The sequence below is a fragment of the Microtus pennsylvanicus genome, chromosome 4 (assembly GCF_037038515.1).
Source record: "Microtus pennsylvanicus isolate mMicPen1 chromosome 4, mMicPen1.hap1, whole genome shotgun sequence".
Taxonomy (NCBI): Eukaryota; Metazoa; Chordata; class Mammalia; order Rodentia; family Cricetidae; genus Microtus; species Microtus pennsylvanicus.
In genome coordinates this window covers 135,037,944-135,056,595 of record NC_134582.1, presented here as the reverse complement: position 1 = coordinate 135,056,595, position 18,652 = coordinate 135,037,944, and the positions used below count along the sequence as shown (strand labels likewise).

Below are 18,652 nucleotides of genomic sequence, written 5' to 3'. Positions count from 1 at the left end.
CTGAAATCATTCTATCTAGCATCAGTTTTTTTGTATATACAAACATCTCCTTTATCAAGAGAAATCTGTAGAAACATCTTTTGATAGTAATGCACACATTTAGTATCAAGATTAGTGATTAGGGGGTGTGTACCTTACTTTATAATTCTTTCCTCCCACTTTAAATTTTATTTTATATTTGATTGACAACAATAGAAGACAGCTACATAGTTCTATATGTTATTGTGTAGTCTGAAGCATCTATGTTGAATAAACTGTAATTTTATTATTAGAGACCTGATAATTATTGGTTGAAGAAATGAATGCTTGAGAGACCTTGTGTTCCAGTTTAAGGGATGTTTTAATGAGGACATAGACCTCATCATTGGAAGTCTGGTGGCATGAAAATATGCCCGTCTATAATTCTCTCTTGAATGAACAGAAATTTTAGTTGATAAATACAATTTAAAAGATCATTACCTTCATCACATGTTTGTCTCTATGCACAAGTATGAGTCCCGAATACATTACTTTGTAAAAGTGAAGAATAGAGTCTCCCGATTGTCCCGCTTCATTGAGAATGTTCAAGACTCAAGGAAAGAGGGCTAATTATCCTGTTTATTGTTCATAGAAAGTACACTTGAAGATCTTAGAGTTTTGTAAGATTATAGGCTTTCAAAACCCTGACAAGGCTGCTTCTAAATTAATCTACATTGAGGGCTGTCTTTTTGTAGGGTGACAACTGGTTGGTGTTGCTCTATTTTATTGAAAGAGGAAACACATCAAAAATGCCTGTACCATCTGCTGAATGTAGCATCCTAAGGAAGAATGAGAGTATGCATTGAGGAATGGGTGTTAGCTCAGACCCTTTCTGAAGATGCAATTACTTCCAACACAGGAGAGAAATACTTCTTCAGACTAAACTCTGAAGAGGCCGCTCTATGAGTGGGTTATGGGAGGAGTCTATCTAGAGCATATCCTTCCTCGTTTGCGTACCCTGCAGTCTTGCCCCTTTCTTTCTCGCCACCTCTTTTATTTCACAGCAACTGTTACCTTATTATCAAAAGGACATAATTAAATGGCTTAATGGCATTAGACTACTTTTACTTTTCATGTGATTTAATTTTCTAAGTAAAAGTAAAAACTTTGTGAAAGACATTGGCTTCTGTTAACCAAAATTAATGTGTAATTCTTATCAGAGGAAAGAGAGAACCGCACAGCTTAGAGTCTGTGATCAGCTAGGTGTGGTGGAATGTGTTTACAATCCCACCCCTGGAGAGGTTGAGGTAGGAGGTTATGAGTACGAGGCAAGCCTGAACTACATAGTGAGATGGTGTTTCAAAAAAAAGATGTTAACAAACAACCAAGTAAACAAACAAAACAACAAAACAAAGACCTTATGTTTTACAAGAAGACTCTAAAGGCATATTGGCCAGTATTTAACAATGGATACTCTGGGGAGCAAAGGATCATGGTGAGAAATACTCTTAACCCTGGGCAGGTTCAAGCTTTCAACCTAATACTATAAAATTTGAATTTTGTAGTGGCCTGAATAAGAATACCCCTTCCCATAGATGCATATTTGAATGCTCCCTAGTGAGTGTGAAATTGTTAGAAAGGAATAGAAAGGTTAGGAGGTGTGGTCTTGTTGGAGTAGATGTTGCCTTGTTTAAGGAAGTGTGTCACTTTGGGGAGGGCTTTAAGGTTTTAAAAGCCCAAACCAAGCCCAGTCTCTCTCTCTACCTGCAGATTAGGATGTAGTTTTCAGCTACTGCTCCAGTACTTACCTGTATGCTCCCCACCATGATGATTATAGACTAAACCCCACACTTTTCTTTGTAAGAGTTGTCTTGGTCATTGTGCCTCTTCACAGCAAAAGAACAGTGACTAAGACAGAGTTGGAAGAGCTGCATCATAGTATGTTATTGCATAGTGTTGTTTCCCATAGACACAATAGCTATAACTAACCCCCGAGTGTGCACAGTACTGTGCTTTATGCTAGTCATTTTTTTCTCTGACAAAGTACCTAAAGACAACACTGAATACTGAAAACAGAAACAAAACCCAAAAGAGGAAAGATTTCTCTTGGCTCATGGCTTCAGTTTTCAGTCCATGGTAATTTGGCTACATTGTCTTCAGGCTGTTGTGAAGCAGACTGGCGTGGTCAAGGCATATACCAAAGAAGAGCTGCTCACCTTGTCGTGGGCAGGAAGCAGAGAGGCAGTCAGGGGCTGGCAAAAAACGATCTCTTCAGAAGACACCCCTGTGATTGCTTCCTTTAGCTCCACTTCCTAATTTCCACCGTATCTTAATAAGGTCATCAAATTATGAATCTATTAGCAGGTTTTCCTTGTTTAGGTTGGAGCTGCCATCAGTCATTCACCTCTCATTGACTGGATACTCTATCTGGGGCCCATTCATGTAGCGTTTGCAAATTTAGAAAAAAAGTCCTCAAAGATTTTTTTCAATTGAGCAAAGTATTCATTTTATTGTTATTATTTTTGGTCTGAACTTTGAGGATCTCTCAAGCGAACAAAGCCTCGTCTGAAATCAGAATTCTTTAACGTATAATATTTACTTTATTTTATGGTTGGGAATGTGTACAGTCTAAGTAACAGAAAATTTCTGCAACAGAGATTCCAAATAGCAATTCTCTTTTGATCTAAGGATTACTTTAAACTCTTAATATTGATTAAGGACACTCTGAAGCTTTTCTTTATTGTGTTGTATCTATAGTTGTTTACCATTTTAATAATTAAAGAGCTTATAATCCTTACATTTATACAGAAATTATTGTTTTCCAGGATTTGGCCTGTCAGTTGAGCCTACAAAATTGAATCACACAAAAATGGCACTGGAAGTATATATCATGCAAATAACCCTCGTTTTTAACAATGTGATGATGATGGTGGTAGTGGTGGTGGCAGCGGTGTTGGTGGTAGCAGTGTGTGTGTGTGCATATGTGTGTATGTGCAAGTGTGTGTGTGTGTGTGTGTGTATGAGTGCATGCATGTGCTACTCTGTGCTTGTGAAGGTCAGAGGACAACTTTGGGAGTTGGTTTTCTCCTTCTACCTTGGGTCCCAGATATAGAACTTAGGTCATTAAACTTGGTGTCAAGTGCCCTTATCTGCTGAGCCATCCCATAGTGCCCAAATACTCCTTACAGGAGAATCTTATGTACAATTTGGCTCATCAGGAGGAAAAGCTGTGACGGGAAGTGTTCAGTGTGTATGGAAGGGTACCACAATGACTTTTGTTTTCCCATGACATTTATTCAAGCCATCCTTATCCTAAATTTTCATAACTCAAATTTCACGACAACTTCTGTAAGTCTATGTCTTCTTATCCCATTTCCCAGTGATCTAACTATGTTGTCAGGCGTTGTGACAGCCAGGATCTTACAGGAGCCCATCTTTGACTTTATGGCCTGGTCTCAGTTTTGAGCCAATAGAGGTCACCCCTGAGCTGTCCCTTATACCCTTGTGTTTCCATTCCTATGTTGGAATGCTCCCAGCCCTGTATAGTCTGCATTTGTTGGGTTCTGTGCTGTTGATGGACTTTCTGCCTGGACCTGGGGGCTCTGAACTCTTTAGTATGATACAGGCCCACACTACACTCTTGTTTTCACTTCCTGTCCTGAGTAATAGTATCCTGAAAATATTCTTTCTATGTAGTTTTTCCTCAAGGACACTTCACGATTCTTCATGGCTTTGGGCATTAGGAATGAACGATGCAGCACCTGTCTGGAACCATTGCTTCCCAACGCCCAGTCTCCCATTGCCTTGACTGTGGCCTCTGCAAAGAGAGGTCAGAGATTGGAGACAGGGAAGATATACAGGGAGGAAAAAAATCTTGACTGGTGTTTCAAAAGCGTATTCTAGCCATACAGTCATCTACCATGGAACCTCTTCCACAGAGGAGCACCCCACATAGCAAAGACCCTGTATTCTGTTTCTCTCCCTCTGTCACTGTTGTGGTACCTGGCAACATTTCCTATTCCTATTTCTCATTCATTATATGGAAAGAAAACATCATTAAAAATAGCTCTGATGGCCAGGCTGTGGTGCACACACCTTTAATCCATTACTTGAGAGGCAGAGGCAGGCAAATCTTTGTGAGTTTGAGGCCAACTTGTTCTACAAGAGCTAGCTCCAGGAGAGCTAGGCCTGTTACAGAGAAACCGTGTCTCAAAAAACCAAAACCAAACCAAGCAAGCAAGCAAGAAAGCAAGCAAGCATCTCTGATAAAATACACTCACTTCTATGTATTATAAAACTAAAAGGGAGGTGCAAGATATTTTAAACTAATAGAGCTGTAAAGTCATATTATCCTATAGTAATGGTAGAAAATGCAATTTAAAGGCTAATATTGGATACTTAATTCTACTTTTCTAGCAAAGAGAGGGTCTGAAGGAGGGCTCTCAAATTCTTGATGACTAACTATGTATATCTATTTTATTGTGTCTCTGTATATATATATATATATATTGTATGTGTATATATATTGTGAATATATATTATTACTATTTATTCATTTTTAAGTGTATGGATGTTTTGCCTGAATTTATGTCTGTGCCTGTGGCAGGCAAAAGAGGGTGTCAACAAAAGGGACTGAAGTTATGGATTGTTGGGTGCTGGGGATTGAACCTGGGTCCTCTGAAAGAGCAACTAGTGCTCTAAACCACTGGGCCTTCTCTCCAGCTTAGGTCTTTTTTTAAATTGTGGCTTTGGCATTGGTTTAGTAGGTCAAAATCAGTATTTCAAAAAGAAAGGGAATAGACCAGAATAAGAGACATTTACTGGGCATCAATGGAACATACAAAGTATCATAGGAAGTGCCCTGGAAATGTTCATTTTCCACACGTTGTGTGCACTGAACTGTGAGGTGAGACACGGGTGCTAGCTCAAGCTCTGAAAACCCCATGTATGATCACTTTTAGCTGACATTGAACTTGTATCATTGGAATTCTTTCTTGAACAGAAAATGCCCTATATTGAATTATTTTTAAACACAGGGCTTGTGAGTTGTAAGCTTGAGTCTCTCCTTGGTTGAAATGTCTTGGTTTTGTCTTCATAGTTAGGCGGGGTGGAACTCTGTCTCACCTGAAACATAGATGGACGCCGTCTGGTTGATCAGAAGATCGTCAGTATCCCAGTGTTGTAGCTAAGCTGCCCCCACTCCCATTGCTCTGTTCCTTCTTCTTTCTCCTCTCAGGTTTTTGCTTTGGGATGTGGAACCCTCCTTATAGTAGGTTTGACAAGGTGTTTCTCTTTCTTTTGAGTCTTTGGGGATAAAGATGGAAACATTTCTTTATTGACTGCAGTTTTTAATTTACAATTTTCTGATCAAATTGATTAAAGATTTCTTATCTATTCTCTCATATTGTTTATATTTTTGTTCATTGTAGTTTTCTCCTCTCTAATTCAACCCGAAGATTGCAATGTGATTGTTTATTTGTTATTCTTTATTGTTTATTTGACTTTACCAGTCATTTAGATACACATGAAAATGTCACAATAAAATCCATTTCTTTTTATGCCAGTTAAATTAAATTAGGAAAATATTTGAAAAAAAAACCCAATACAAGCATTTAAAAATTTTAAATCTTACAAGGTGGCTTAGCAGGTAAAGGAGCTTGCTGCCAAGCCAGATAACCCAAGTTCTATCCTGGGAACTTGCATAGGAAAAGAGAGAAGTGGATCCTGCTAGTTGTCCTCTGATTGCCACATGTGCCATTGTGTGTACACACACAGACAGAGTTAATTGATGAAGTGTTAAATATTTTTAAAGTACATAAAGATGAAATTGTTTAGAATATGGCCATATGAGTTTTGACAAACGTTAAATGACCACTATTGTCATGATCAAATATATAATATGCTCTCACTGTGTGTGTGTGTGTGTGTGTGTGTGTGTGTGTATAGAGGTCAGAGAGTGATATTGGGCATCTTCCTCAATTGCTTTATCATTTTACTTTTTGAGGCAGGGTCTCTCGCTGAACCTGGAGTACACTGATTCATGAGACGGGCTGGCTAGTCAGCCCCAAGGTTTCCTATCTCAGCTTCCCTACCTGTGGGACAGGACACTGCTGGGTCAGGCTTTTACATGGGTGCTGGGGATACAACTCAGGTCTTCATGCTTGTGCAACAGGCTCTTCCCTATGTAAGTCACCTCTCCAGCCCCTAGAATACTTTATCACTCTGAGAAACTCTCCATGGCTCCCATGCAATCCACCTGTCTCCACCCTCACTTCCACACCATGTGAACCACTAGTTTCCACAAATTATTTTTGTTTCACTTTTCTGCAAGTTTTTTGGTGTCTTGATTTGCATTTTTCCCTTTAGTAATTTGACTTTGCTGGTATGAGCCCCTTGATGGATGTTCAGCAGGAAGAGTTGGAATGGCTCTTGAATGGGTTACTCAGTTCTTGCACATGCGCAGTTTCTTTCAGAGGTAGCCACGTTCCCTTTACCCCTATCTTTCTCTCTCTTGTTTACATCTTTGTGCTTCTCCATTTTGCTGCTGATTTCCTTTATCAGGGTGGAAGTGGAGGGGTCATTAGAGTCTCTTCAGTTTGGGGAACAAAGCATGAAGCAGTAAGGGTGTCTTGGATAAGTTTTTATTCAGATGACACCCTTTCCAGGGCTTCACTAGACACATGGCTAGGCATGCAGGTAGGCAGCTTCCTGGGCCAGAATGGAGAACCCTCAGGCTCTTGGAACATACACAACTAAAACAAAGCAAGGATGGTTGTGCTTTGTGGAGTACGTACCCCCACTTCATGCCTGAGCATCTGATGTGAGGTCTCTGTCATTTCACAGTCACCATTATTATCCAGACCTCTGGTTAGAATGCAGACACCACAGGTGGATGGCTTTCTTTCTTTAGCCATAATTAGCATGCAGGACTTCTCTTGTCAGCTGGCCAGGATGTGCTTCTTTTAATAGCCTGGTCACTGTCGCCCTGGTGACATTTCTAGAGTCTTCCTCTGTCAGGCTTGTCCGCCAATCTGATCCTATGTGATTGTGTCTTTAGTCTCTGCCTTCTACTTTCAATGCTTTTATTCTTTTAAACAATGTCATCTCTCTCCCTTTCTCTTCCTCATAGATGTGTGTGTGTTTGTCTAAGAGTTGAAAAGGTACATTTAGCAATATCTCAGCTTGGATTTGAATGGGAGGTGCTTGGCTTTACTGTTTGAGTTGGAAGCTAATATATTCGATGAGATTTGAAGGATAGTAAATATGTTCCTTTTGAAACATGGCACCTAGCTCAGACCTTTCACTTCAGACCATCCACAAAGCTCTTTTTTTTCCCTCTCTTTCCATGTCATTAACCTTCGATAAAAAAGGTTAAGGCTGGACATTTTTCTTCCTACCCTGGGGCACTGAACCCAGGAGAAGTATAATGACCTATTGAGTTTTAGTGGAATCGTACAATCAATGACCAGGAACAAGTGCATTTAAAGAAGAACTGATACATTTGTAGTTAGATTCTGCCTTGAGTACCTAGGCTTGACTATCTATGGCTTGCTTAGCAAGCTGTGTGGAATAGACAAAGCGAACAGTCAGGGGCACAGTAGTTAACCAGATCATAATAATCAGTTCATTTTCTTTAACGCATAATGGTGCAAACGATACTGGTTTTGTTTTAACTTCCTCCGTTCTTCCCTCAGTTTGCTTACCCTGGAAAAAGCATATTAAAATAAATTTAATACACAGCTTTAGAAGCTAACAAATTGAAGTGTGTTGGACAGTCTCCCACACTCCCCAAGGAGAGCTCTTTAATTCTGCAGTGGAGGCAATGGCTAAGTAGAATTGAATTTGTTAATATATGCTTTTATAGCTGAGAAGTGAGGAAACAAGCCTCTTACAAACTCTGCAATAAATGGACTCTGTGAGCCACACAGAGGGGCATGCTGTGGTCCGGGCCATTTGTCAGCAGCTGTCTGGGTCACTGTGTTCAGAGGAACGTTGGGTCCTTTGGGGCTCTGTGCAGAGTGCTGTGCCTGAGGGTGGTTCTGCTCTGAGTGTGTGCAGTGTGTATGTGCTCAGTAAACATCACTCCAGCCATGGATCTTCTTGTTACTATTATTGTTTTCCCTCCGCAATTGAATTGGTTAACTTTATCTACAAATTCGTCTCTGAGACCGGAAGATGTTAATGGAAATGATGTAGCTGAAAGTAAAATTACATTTCTAGTTTTACATAAGTGTCTTCTTAAAACTAGAATTTTGATGATTTATTCTCTTTTGCCTTTATTTTTTCCTGTTAGCACTGTATTCATTATTATTTGCAACAAAAGGATATATATATATGACATATATATATATAAGAGCATATTTTCTATGTTTCTATTTTTCTTATAAGCTTTGTTTTAATATATATTCAGACTCCAGTCGTATCTTCGACTCTTGAGTCCCAGCTCTGTATCTACTTTTTTTAGCTGCACTCAACAGTGCCGTTGACTGATATCCCATACTCCCTTGTCTGTATGCTCCCATGATCAATATTAGCGACAATGTAGGGAAGAGAGTCTTCCCTAGAAGCCCATATTTTCCCTCAACCAACATGTAGAGGGTGTGTGTGTGTGTGTGCGTGCGCGTGTGCATGTGTAACCACACACGGTCACACATATTAATAGCTTGCCTTTTCTGCTATAATTCAAAATCTAGGTGACAGGTTCCAACAGCTGATAAGCATTTCCCAGTGTGGTGGGTCAGGTTGACTGTGTAATCCTTTTGATAATGCCTTCCTTTCTGAATGCACCAGGGGAGTTACAATGGAGCCCCGCTGTGCAAGTAGATCAATAGGTGGCAAGTTGTTTGACCCTCGGAGCCAGACAGAGAATTTGGTGAATTGTTAGACGGTTATTGACTGCCCTTTGGAGAGCCAGGGTTTGCATTCTCTAACTCCTTTCAGCTGGGGCTTGTATTTCATGTATGAGTCCTCCATTATCATAATCCATTTTTCGCTTTCATGTTATCTATCAGCAGCTCTCGTAAGCCTCCTTTTTGAAGGGCATTCCCCATTTGCTTGCTCTAATTCTTTTTTTTTTTTTAAGTCATAAAACTGATGTTTTGTAACCAGCAGCATTCTGTGTTTCTGGAGGTGCTGTGGGGAAGATTCGTGGCAGAATTAAGTATGAGATCATGACTCATCCTTAATTCTACCATGTGGAGGGAGATGCATGGACAGACGGCCCATCAGTGCCGTAGGAGGACACGGGAAAGAAGTCTGTGAAAGCTGAAGTTCCCGGCAAATGTTGTGATTAGAATTATATATCTTTGCGTAATGTTGAGTAGTGCTAATGGCCTACCAACACATTCCTTTTTCAGTGGCTGTATTAGATAGAGAGATGCCCGCCCATATTGACAGTATATATTATGTTAAAAAGTCTCTTCCTATCAAGTGGGAGGAATTATTCCATCATTATTCAAATTATATTATTGGTGGAAATGCGCAGAAGGCTTGATGTACTTGTCATAAGAATCTTCTGAACTCCACATACACCCTGGGGCACATTAACACACATTTAATTTGAGAACTTTATTTATACAGTCTTACTTATATACTTGGAAAAGAAAATCAAATGAGATTATTTTTCCAGCTTATTAACAAAATTTCCTAGGAACTTTAGAAAATATATTTTTATTTTTAATTATGTGTGCATGTGTGTGTTTGAGTGTGGGGTTGTGCATGTAAGTGCATTGCCCGTGGAGATGAGAAGAAGGCAGGAAAACCCTGGAGCTGGAGCTTAAAAACGTTGTGAGGTGTTAGATGGGTGCTGAGGACCAGACCCAGGCCTTCTGCACGAGCAGTAGCTACTCTTAATTGTTGGACCATCTCTCCAGCCCCAGAACTTTTAAAATAGATGTTTAAGTGTGTGTAGTGTCTGTGTGTAATGTATGTGTGTGTAGTGCCTATGTATGTATGTGTGTGTAGTGTGTGCATGTGTGTTCATAATTAAGGGTCTGTGTATGTATGTATGTATGCATGTGTCTGTAGTGTGTGCATGCGTGTGTATAAGTTGAAGCGTCTGTGTACGTATGTATGTATGTCTCTGTGTGTGGACGGTGTGATGGCATGCATGTGAAGGTCAGACAATGACATTTGGGAGTTGGTTCTCACCTACATTGTTTGAGACCAGCTCTCTTGTTCACCTCTGCAGACAACAGGAGAACCGACCTGGGCACTTCTGGGGCTTCCCTCTTCTTTGCCTCCCCTCTGGCTACTGTCTGAAAATTGAAATGTGCTTCTCACACAGGTTCTGAGCCTCCAAACTCATGTGCTCACCCTGACAGGCAAGCATTTTATTCTCTGAGCCAACTCCTCAGCTTGTCCCAGGGACATACTTTTTCTTTTAAGGAGGAAAATCTTATGGATTTTCTGTTTCTCAAATAATATTCTTTATAGTTTGCAAATTAAGAAAGTCTACCGGATGCAAGGACTGTGCTTACACTTCCTGGAGCGTGAAGACACAAGTGCATCCAGATGCGCTTCCGTCCTGGAGGACAGGTAAGGGAAGCCTGGGCTTGCCTTTCGGGGTTCAGATTTCTAACTTTGGGCTTGTGGTGAGGGAGACAATGAGAGGTGGAGAATGAGTGCTTGGAGGCAGCCAATGAAGCCCAGTGCTTCTTGTTCCTGCTGCGGCAGCCTGGAGCTGGCTGGCGTTCAGATCGTCTAGGCATTTGAGGAGGCCTTCCTTAAACAAATCTGTTCACATTTTTGTTTCTGGAGAACACAGCACCGAATAGATGTAAATTTCACTGGTTCATATTTCTGCCTGAAGTTGCTCCATCTTCCACACTTCCTGGGCCTCCAATCCCTTGGTGAGTAGGCACAGCTTCTGTTCAGCCTCCCTGGCTCTGCAGGCACCTGCTGCCCTCCTGCTGTCTTTACTCCCCTTGTTTCCTTTCCTAGGGGAGGCTCTGGCTCCGCCTGGCTCCTTCTCCAGGCAGCTATAGTGTCAGCTGCCTTTTCATGGTTCACGTGGGATTCTTGGTCCCTCTGTGTCTCAGCCTTGTTCTCTTTCTTTGATCTCTGTTCATTCCCCTCTGACCCCCTGTCCAGGTTCACACCACGATCTTTTCTTGCCACATCTGACTATGAATACAATCTGGGCAAGGCACATTCGGACAGGACGGAGTCCTGTGAAAAGTCAGTATCATGAAGAGTCACCACTCCTCCCACAGGGCATACTGGGACCATGCAAACCTTACCCACAGGAGCTGTGGAAAGCAGTGTGGAGCCATTCCATCTCTGATACGTCAGACACCCTTTTTGATTGGCAAGTGCCACAATATGTTAGGCTTACATAATCTCCTCCTTTTTGTGGTGCTGAGCATCAAACTCAGGGTTTCTCATATGCTAAGCAAATGGCCTACCACTGACCTATACCGTGAGGCCCTGGATGCCTCATGCCTGGCATTATCATGATCATCATGAGTTCTGTACTTCCCATGTTGGATATCTTTATCCATTTTGCATTTGTTTTCTTGACCTAGTAATAATTGGGGGAATTATGTAGGAATCTTTCTTTGTTGGTGGATATGCCAATTTCCCTTGCCTTATTAATTTTACATTTTCTCCTTTGTCATGTATGTGTTCACAGATATTTAAACAGGTTTGAGGCTAATATTAGGCTTATTTACAGTTAGGATGCACTTCCATTGGTGAATTCAATCTTTATCATTGTGTAACACTTATAACTTTTATTGTCACCAATAATTTTCTTTTATATTAGTGTAGTTGTTTTATGATAGAATGAAAAATATGAAGTAATAGACTTTTATCTGGCAAGTATTTTCCATTTACATTTTTATGGTTATTTTCCTCAACTTCTAAATTTCTGTCCTGTTTATTTGTTGTAACTTCTTCCTTCCATTCTCAGTTTTTATTGTATTGAAGCTTTAAAATTTTATTTTTCTTTTTTCACTTCCATGAAGTTTGGATTTATGAAGGATAATTCTATCCCTTATGGCTATCCATAAAGTTTTATCACACGTATTTAAGCAAAATCTGAAACTTAATAATATTCTAATTTTTCTTATGAAAGACCTCTGAATACTTTAATTTTCATACTTTCAACTTGTCTAGTCTCTTAGATTTGTCTTAGCAAGTTCTCAGATGGTTAACATTGTCCTTATTCTTGACACTGTGGCTGCGTGTGTGTGGGCACACTGTGTATCTCTGTGTACATGTAGACATGCTGTATGTGTGTGTCTGTGTGTCTATGTAGATACATTGTGTTTGGTTGACATTGTTCTTGTTCTTGATACTGTGTGCCTGCGTGTGTGTGGGCACACTGTGTATCTCTGTGTACATGTAGACATGCTGTATGTGTGTGTCTGTGTGTCTATGTAGATACATTGTGTTTGGTTGACATTGTTCTTGTTCTTGATATTGTGTGCCTGCGTGTGTGTGGGCACACTGTGTATCTCTGTGTACATGTGGACATACTGTACGCGTGTGCCTGTGTGCCTATGTAGGCACACTGTGTATCTGTGCACTTATGTGGATATATGGACACATTTGCTTGCATAACTACTTTTTGGCGTTGTCTTTCTTTAATTATTTTCTTTCTTTCTGAAATGTCACCTTCCTAATTAACTTCCTAAGTGATCTCCCCCCAAGGTTGTTTATTTTTAATGGGCTACTTTCCTATTTTGAGTGATAGGAATTATTTCTAAAAAGCAGAATTACTCAGGTTTGAGGAAAATATTCAAAATTACCTATAAACCCCTGTCATCTCTCTGCAGCCAGAAACAGTTGTTGATTTTGTCCTTTGGGTAAAATTACCCTCTTGGTGCCACTCAGAGCATGAAAGATGGTTTAGGGTGGGGCCACTCCCATAACTCAGACAGGTGGAGACAAGAAGTCAACTTAGTAATATGAGATCATAACTTCTGCTTCTTAAAATGTTCTAAAGAATTAGAGTTGCATTTTTTAAAAAAGTAAATATTATTTGAAAATATGTTAAGATACTTTTTCAAGAAGGATATCTTGCCAGGCACAAAGGGTCTGTGTCAGGGGTCATCAAGACTGTCCCATGGTCCCATAATTGTTTAGGAGGTCACCTAGGACTCAACTTCTACCTACTAGATGCTGGTTGCATACTTCTTCACTGGCACAACCAACCCCCCTCCAGACTCTGCATGTTGTTACTGTCCTCTGGGGACAGCGGTTGAGGACCATTGGATTGAAGCACAGCCTTCACCTTAACTACAAGCAGAAGGATCCTAGGTTTATAAATCTAAGTGGGTAACTACTGTCTCACATCCACAGTCCCTTTCAGTTTCTAAGTCTTTGTCATGCGATTCAAGCAGCCTCCTCACAGATGGGCAGGAATATGTATTCCACTGATACACAGAGGTGTGAAGCCGCTCTGTGGCCGAGCAAAGAGAAAAGAGTGGTAGTAACACTAATGTTGTTGACAGTAGACGTGAGACTGAAAACTCGCTATGACTCCTGGCATCATCTGAAGAGATCTGCATGACCTATGGTCCTCCGGCCCTTGCTCTCTTCCATACATCCCTTCCACAATGTTCCCTGAGCCTTAGGCGTGGGTCATGTTATAGGTGTGTCAACTGGGCACCCCTAGGCACCCTGCAGCCGGTTCTACACTTCATTTTGACCAGTTGTAGATTTCTGTAACGGTCTTCATCTGTTGCCAAGACAAATTCATTCGGTGAGGCATGGGGGCTCTGCCTTTCTGTGGGTGTGAGGATAAATACTTAAAATGCAGCTGGAAATTAGACTGGCTTAGGAAAGTGGCAGCAGCCGGTTCTCCTCTAGGGTTCATGACCTCACCAGCTACAGGAAGTCGGCTAGATTTACAGTGTGAGGCATGAATTTCCTTCTCGGGAGCCGGCCTCAAGGCCAATTAGACAGACATTGGCTGTCTCCAAGATCAAGGTGTCACTTGGAAGCTCTTGCCTCGCTCATTGTTATGGTTCTTTAACGATTTGGTTCTTGCTTCTCTCTGAGCATCCATTGTACACGCCCTGTACTCTTTACCCTGTGTTCTCATTCCTAGAGTTGCAGAGGACAAAAACTTTCTTCCTACAAGTTTGGGAAATACATTTTATTTGCCAAAGACATTAATTTCGGGAAGATCTTTTCACAGCTATTTAAACACACTACGCTGAAGGGGTGAAAATTCATTGTGTGTCACCGCCGCTCCTTGAGGTTGGAATGCTTCATTTCTCTCTCCTGGGTTCTCAGCAAGCTCGCCCAGCCTCTTACTTTATTTTGTGTCTGGCTTGCTTTTCTTCTGGAGTAGGACTGGATGGTGGGAAACTGGGAGATGAGACTCTAGGTTCAGACAAGATTGTCGGGTTAATTCTGATGGTTATGACCTTGAGAAACCCAGCACTTGATGGTATTTTCAGATCTAGCCCATATGGAAAAATAAATGAGGCGTCTCTGACTTTGCAAACACCACTTCATACAATGCGCTTGGTGCTGTAATTACATTTACTTCTTCTGAGCTTTGTGGTTTCAGCTCATGAGGTTCTTCTATATGTTCTTGATAGCATTTTTATTCAAAGACCATAAACTCTTAAATTTGCTATTTCTTTGACCTGAATGGTCAAATCTATAGGTTTAAATTTGTGTTAGTACCCATGACCTGTGATAGGCCTTTCTGACATGAATACTTTCTCTTCCTCAATATTGATTAGTTTGGTTATAAGACTAAAGGAGGAGGCTGGAGGGAGAGCTTAGTCAGCCAAGTGATTGCCGTGTAAATACAAGGACCCGAGATGATGACCCAGAGCCTGTGTTTAAGAGCAGCTGGGTGCAATTGTGTGGGCTTGTAATCCCAATGCTGCACAAATGCGGACAGGGTTCCTGGGACTTACTGGCCAGCTAGCTGAGCCTAACTCACGAGACCCAGAACAACAAGAGATCCTGTGTCAAAGAACAAAGCGGACAACCCTGCTGTCTGACTTCCTCCTCCATAGGCACAGATTTGCACACGCATAAACACACATATGCATGCCTTATACATACATATATGCATGTATGTACATATAAGTAAGTAAATAAATAGGGTAAACTAGACTTTTCTTTCCGCAATGAGATTTTGGATAATTTAATTTAGTTACAGTCTTTAGAGCAAGTTATATATAGATTAACCTACTATGAAAAAAAAAAATCCCTGAATGGCAGGATTGAAAAGGATATTGGAAAAAGTGTGATATCTTGGCATCTTTTTATAGTTGTAAATGTAACTGTAACTTTGCACAACCTGTCAGGAAGTCTGCTGTTTTGTAATCAGGTTAGCAAACTGTGTCTTCTAAAAAAAAACACCCATATTTTCAGTTGTTCTCGAACCCTCTTTCTAAATAGGACTTCATATGTGCTGCTAAGTTCAGACATAGAAAAGTGATGTTTCTTTATATGCATATATTTTTAAAGTTCAAATCCATTCCATTTTCTCATTATAAAGTCCAGTGGTAAGAATAGGTGATTTTCATGAAATATTTCAAAATCAGAAGCCTGAGTGGCCAGCGAGGGTGCATGGTACCCAGTAAATCATTTTTGCCTTATGAACAGGAACCCTGAGCACAGGCAGGAAGGCAGTTTGTATCAACATTAGTGTGTTCTTGAAAAGCTCATGCGATTTTTCACCTTAACGTGATTGACAGGTGAGAAGTTGCCTTGTAAAGAATGCCTTCCCATCCCGAATGAGTTCACCTGCATGTGGGTGCAGCCGGGGCTGAGCCGGCTAACAGTTGCACACACATGCGAGAGTGCATTCTATCACAGTTCAAAAAACAGAGAGCCTGCAGATTAACCCTTCAGTGAAACTTCATGGCACAGCATAGAATATCTTGGTGAAAAATCTTGGTAAATTCTTTTTACAGTCCTTAAAAATGGCAATCAACAGTTGCTACATATAAAGTCTATTGAAGTTCAATATTTAATCCATATCCCAGTGGAGCTGGCTGTTCTTCTTGACCTGTCTGTTGTCTGGAGCAGAGTGCCAGAGTTGTCCTTAGAGAGGCCTGGTCCCCAGGGAGTCTCTGCAGGAGAGTCAACAGGAGTGGCTGACACCTTATCTACTGCAGATGCTTACTAGAGCCAGTGAATCTGTCGACCTGACTGTGTACTTTCTTAGTCTAAGTCAGGAGAAGGAAAGATGACCCTAGGGACTCAGGACCACAGCAGAAATGATTTCTTGACATATCAGGCTAGGAAAAACACAATGAACTTGAACAGTTTAGGCCAACTGTCTTTGTAAACTTTGAAAGAATGATTCTATTTTATCACGATCTGATATCAACACAGCTCCAAACTGTCATGGGAAAATGTAAATTGGATTTATATGTGCTCAGAGAAGGCAAGAAAATTACAAAGACTTTTGAAGAATGCTAGTGGAAAATAGTTAAAGTGATTCCAGTAGTCATGGGGTTAACTTCAGTTTCCTGAAAAATGGACTCTGTGGGATTATTATTGGAGGATGCTAGACTGGTGAATATAGATCTTCCCACTATGTATTTCATTATACAAGGCTGCAAAAATACTTAATATTAATTTTATAAGTGCTAGTGCACATTGAGAAGGTTCTAGAGAGTTTATTTGTGCTAACATAGGATTCCTCCATCAGTGTTCTCCCAGGACGCAGGGACAGGGATGTAAAAAGAACCTTATGCAAGGAAAGTAGAACTCAAAACCTTGAGGCATGGAAGAGTTGGAGAAATCACAGAAAGAGACCCAGCTGAACATCAACAAAGGAGGGGCCAGGGAGGTGGGAGGAAGGAACACATTCTTGGAGGAGTGGGTTTTGTGTAGATGGGGCCACATTAGGTAGACGTGCCCCATATGTTTCAGCTGAGTGCGTTATGAGTGGAGAGGACCACATGAAGGGAGGAAATACCATTTTCCCACGTCCTGAAGGTCACATCGAAGGGCAAGCTTCATGTTTGTCCAAGTGTGACAATGTATATCTATATCATATGCCAGGCCAGACCTTTCCTGTGGCTCATCTTGATCTCTTAGGCTTGGTTGTTTCCTTTCCATTCCTCCATTTCTTCTGTCTGAAATATTTGTCATGCTTATCTTTAATTGACAAATAATAAGTTCCATGTATTTATGTGTACAAAATGGCCTTTCCGTGCTTGCACACAATGTATAACAATCAGTTCAGGGTCATTGGTGTATCTGTCACACCACACAAATTTATCATTTCCTCTCTACTATCTGGAAATAGCTAATTAATCGTTGTCAATCATTGTCACCCTATGGTGCTGGAGAACATTAGAAGTCACTCTACTGATTGTATTCCTGCACTCTTGTCCCCCACCCCAGGCAAATATTTATTGAGCTCACACTGTGAGCCAGGCACCAGTAGGAATGGAGATCATGCCAGGAATGTACTCTGACCAGGGACAGGACAGCCAGTTCTTGCTGCCATAGAGCCTTCATCAGAGGGGGTAGAGGAGACTAGTCAGAAAACATGAATGAAGATGCAGGGCACTGTAGCAAGGGGAGGAAAGTCTACCCAGAGCCTCTTCTTACCCAGCTTGGGAGGCCAGGGATGCTTCCCGGAGAGCATGACATCAGGCCAGACCTGAAAAATAATCACAGTTAGCAAGGGAAGTGGACTGGGGAAGCAGATAGATGTTCCAGGCAAGAGGAACATTTCCAAGGGAGATGGGAACAAGACGGGTGAACTCACCAGAGCATGGAATGAGAGAGAGCTCTAGAGACGGCTGAACACAGGGTCCTTGAAGGACAGGAGCCTGGACTTGATGCTAAGATCATCAGGACATTATTGCACCAGTGAAAAGTTTTACTTGACAAAGTAACCAGATTTGCATTTGGATCATTTATTTCAATGATTCAGGTAGGAAGGGCAAGAGCAGCAAATATTGTGTGTGTGTGTGTGTGTGTATCAGATAGAGATGGCAGTTGGTTAATACATGAGGTGTTAAAGTTACCCCGAGATACCCAACTTATTTATTTCAGTCCCAACAAAAAGGAGGAATCAGGAGGCATTTGCTATAGGGCTGGGAGAGATGATGAGTGGCCGAGTCACAGTGCGACTGAGTGTGTGGTGGATGTGGAATGTTCAAAGGGAAACGCCCCTGAATCTGAAAACTGGGTTGAAACGAAACCAATAAATAGAAGGCCTAAAAGCTGCAGGAACGGGTTGAGATCTCATAGGGAGTAGTGTGGATTGAGTGGAGGACAGCCATGTGAGGTGCCTGAGGTGGGGTATATGAAAGAAGACCTCAGAGGACCAGAGCGAAGAAGGAACTGGAGGAAGGAGCAGCCAGGCTGGGACTGGGGTGGGGGACAGGACACACAGAAACTGAGAAGGAAACACATTTCAAAATAGAGGGATGGCTAAGCAAGAGGACTAAAAGATACCTACTAGATGTTTCCATGGGAAGTCATTGACACTTGGGAGAGATAAGCTTCTCGAAAGAAACTTTAAGCCTGTTGCAGAGCTGTGCTGAGAGCTGGAGAGGAGATGAACAAAGACAGCGAGGTGAAGGCACTTTTGAAGGAAATTTGGCTGAAGCCTGGAAGATGGTCCACACGTTAGAGTAATAGATGGGCTGAAGGCCCGTGCAATAAAAGTCGGGGAGTTACAAGCATAATCTGGTGCTTGGTAGGAGGATCTAGGATCTAGCCGAACAGGGTCTGAGGTTTAAGCTTTAGG

The 18,652-nt window shown here is 41.3% G+C and overlaps 1 protein-coding gene and 1 long non-coding RNA gene across 3 annotated transcripts in view; one reads left to right on the top strand and one right to left on the bottom strand.

The window, feature by feature from the left end:
- The window catches only part of Nebl (nebulette), a 346,177-nt gene that overhangs the window by 121,323 nt on the left and 206,202 nt on the right, over positions 1–18,652 (top strand). The window lies entirely within an intron of this gene.
- On the bottom strand, positions 14,191–18,511 carry LOC142848942 (uncharacterized). The gene is made up of 3 exons (XR_012910496.1): positions 18,362–18,511; positions 17,503–17,554; positions 14,191–14,292 (listed from the first exon to the last, which is right to left on the bottom strand). It is a non-coding gene; the product is annotated as an uncharacterized LOC142848942 (long non-coding RNA).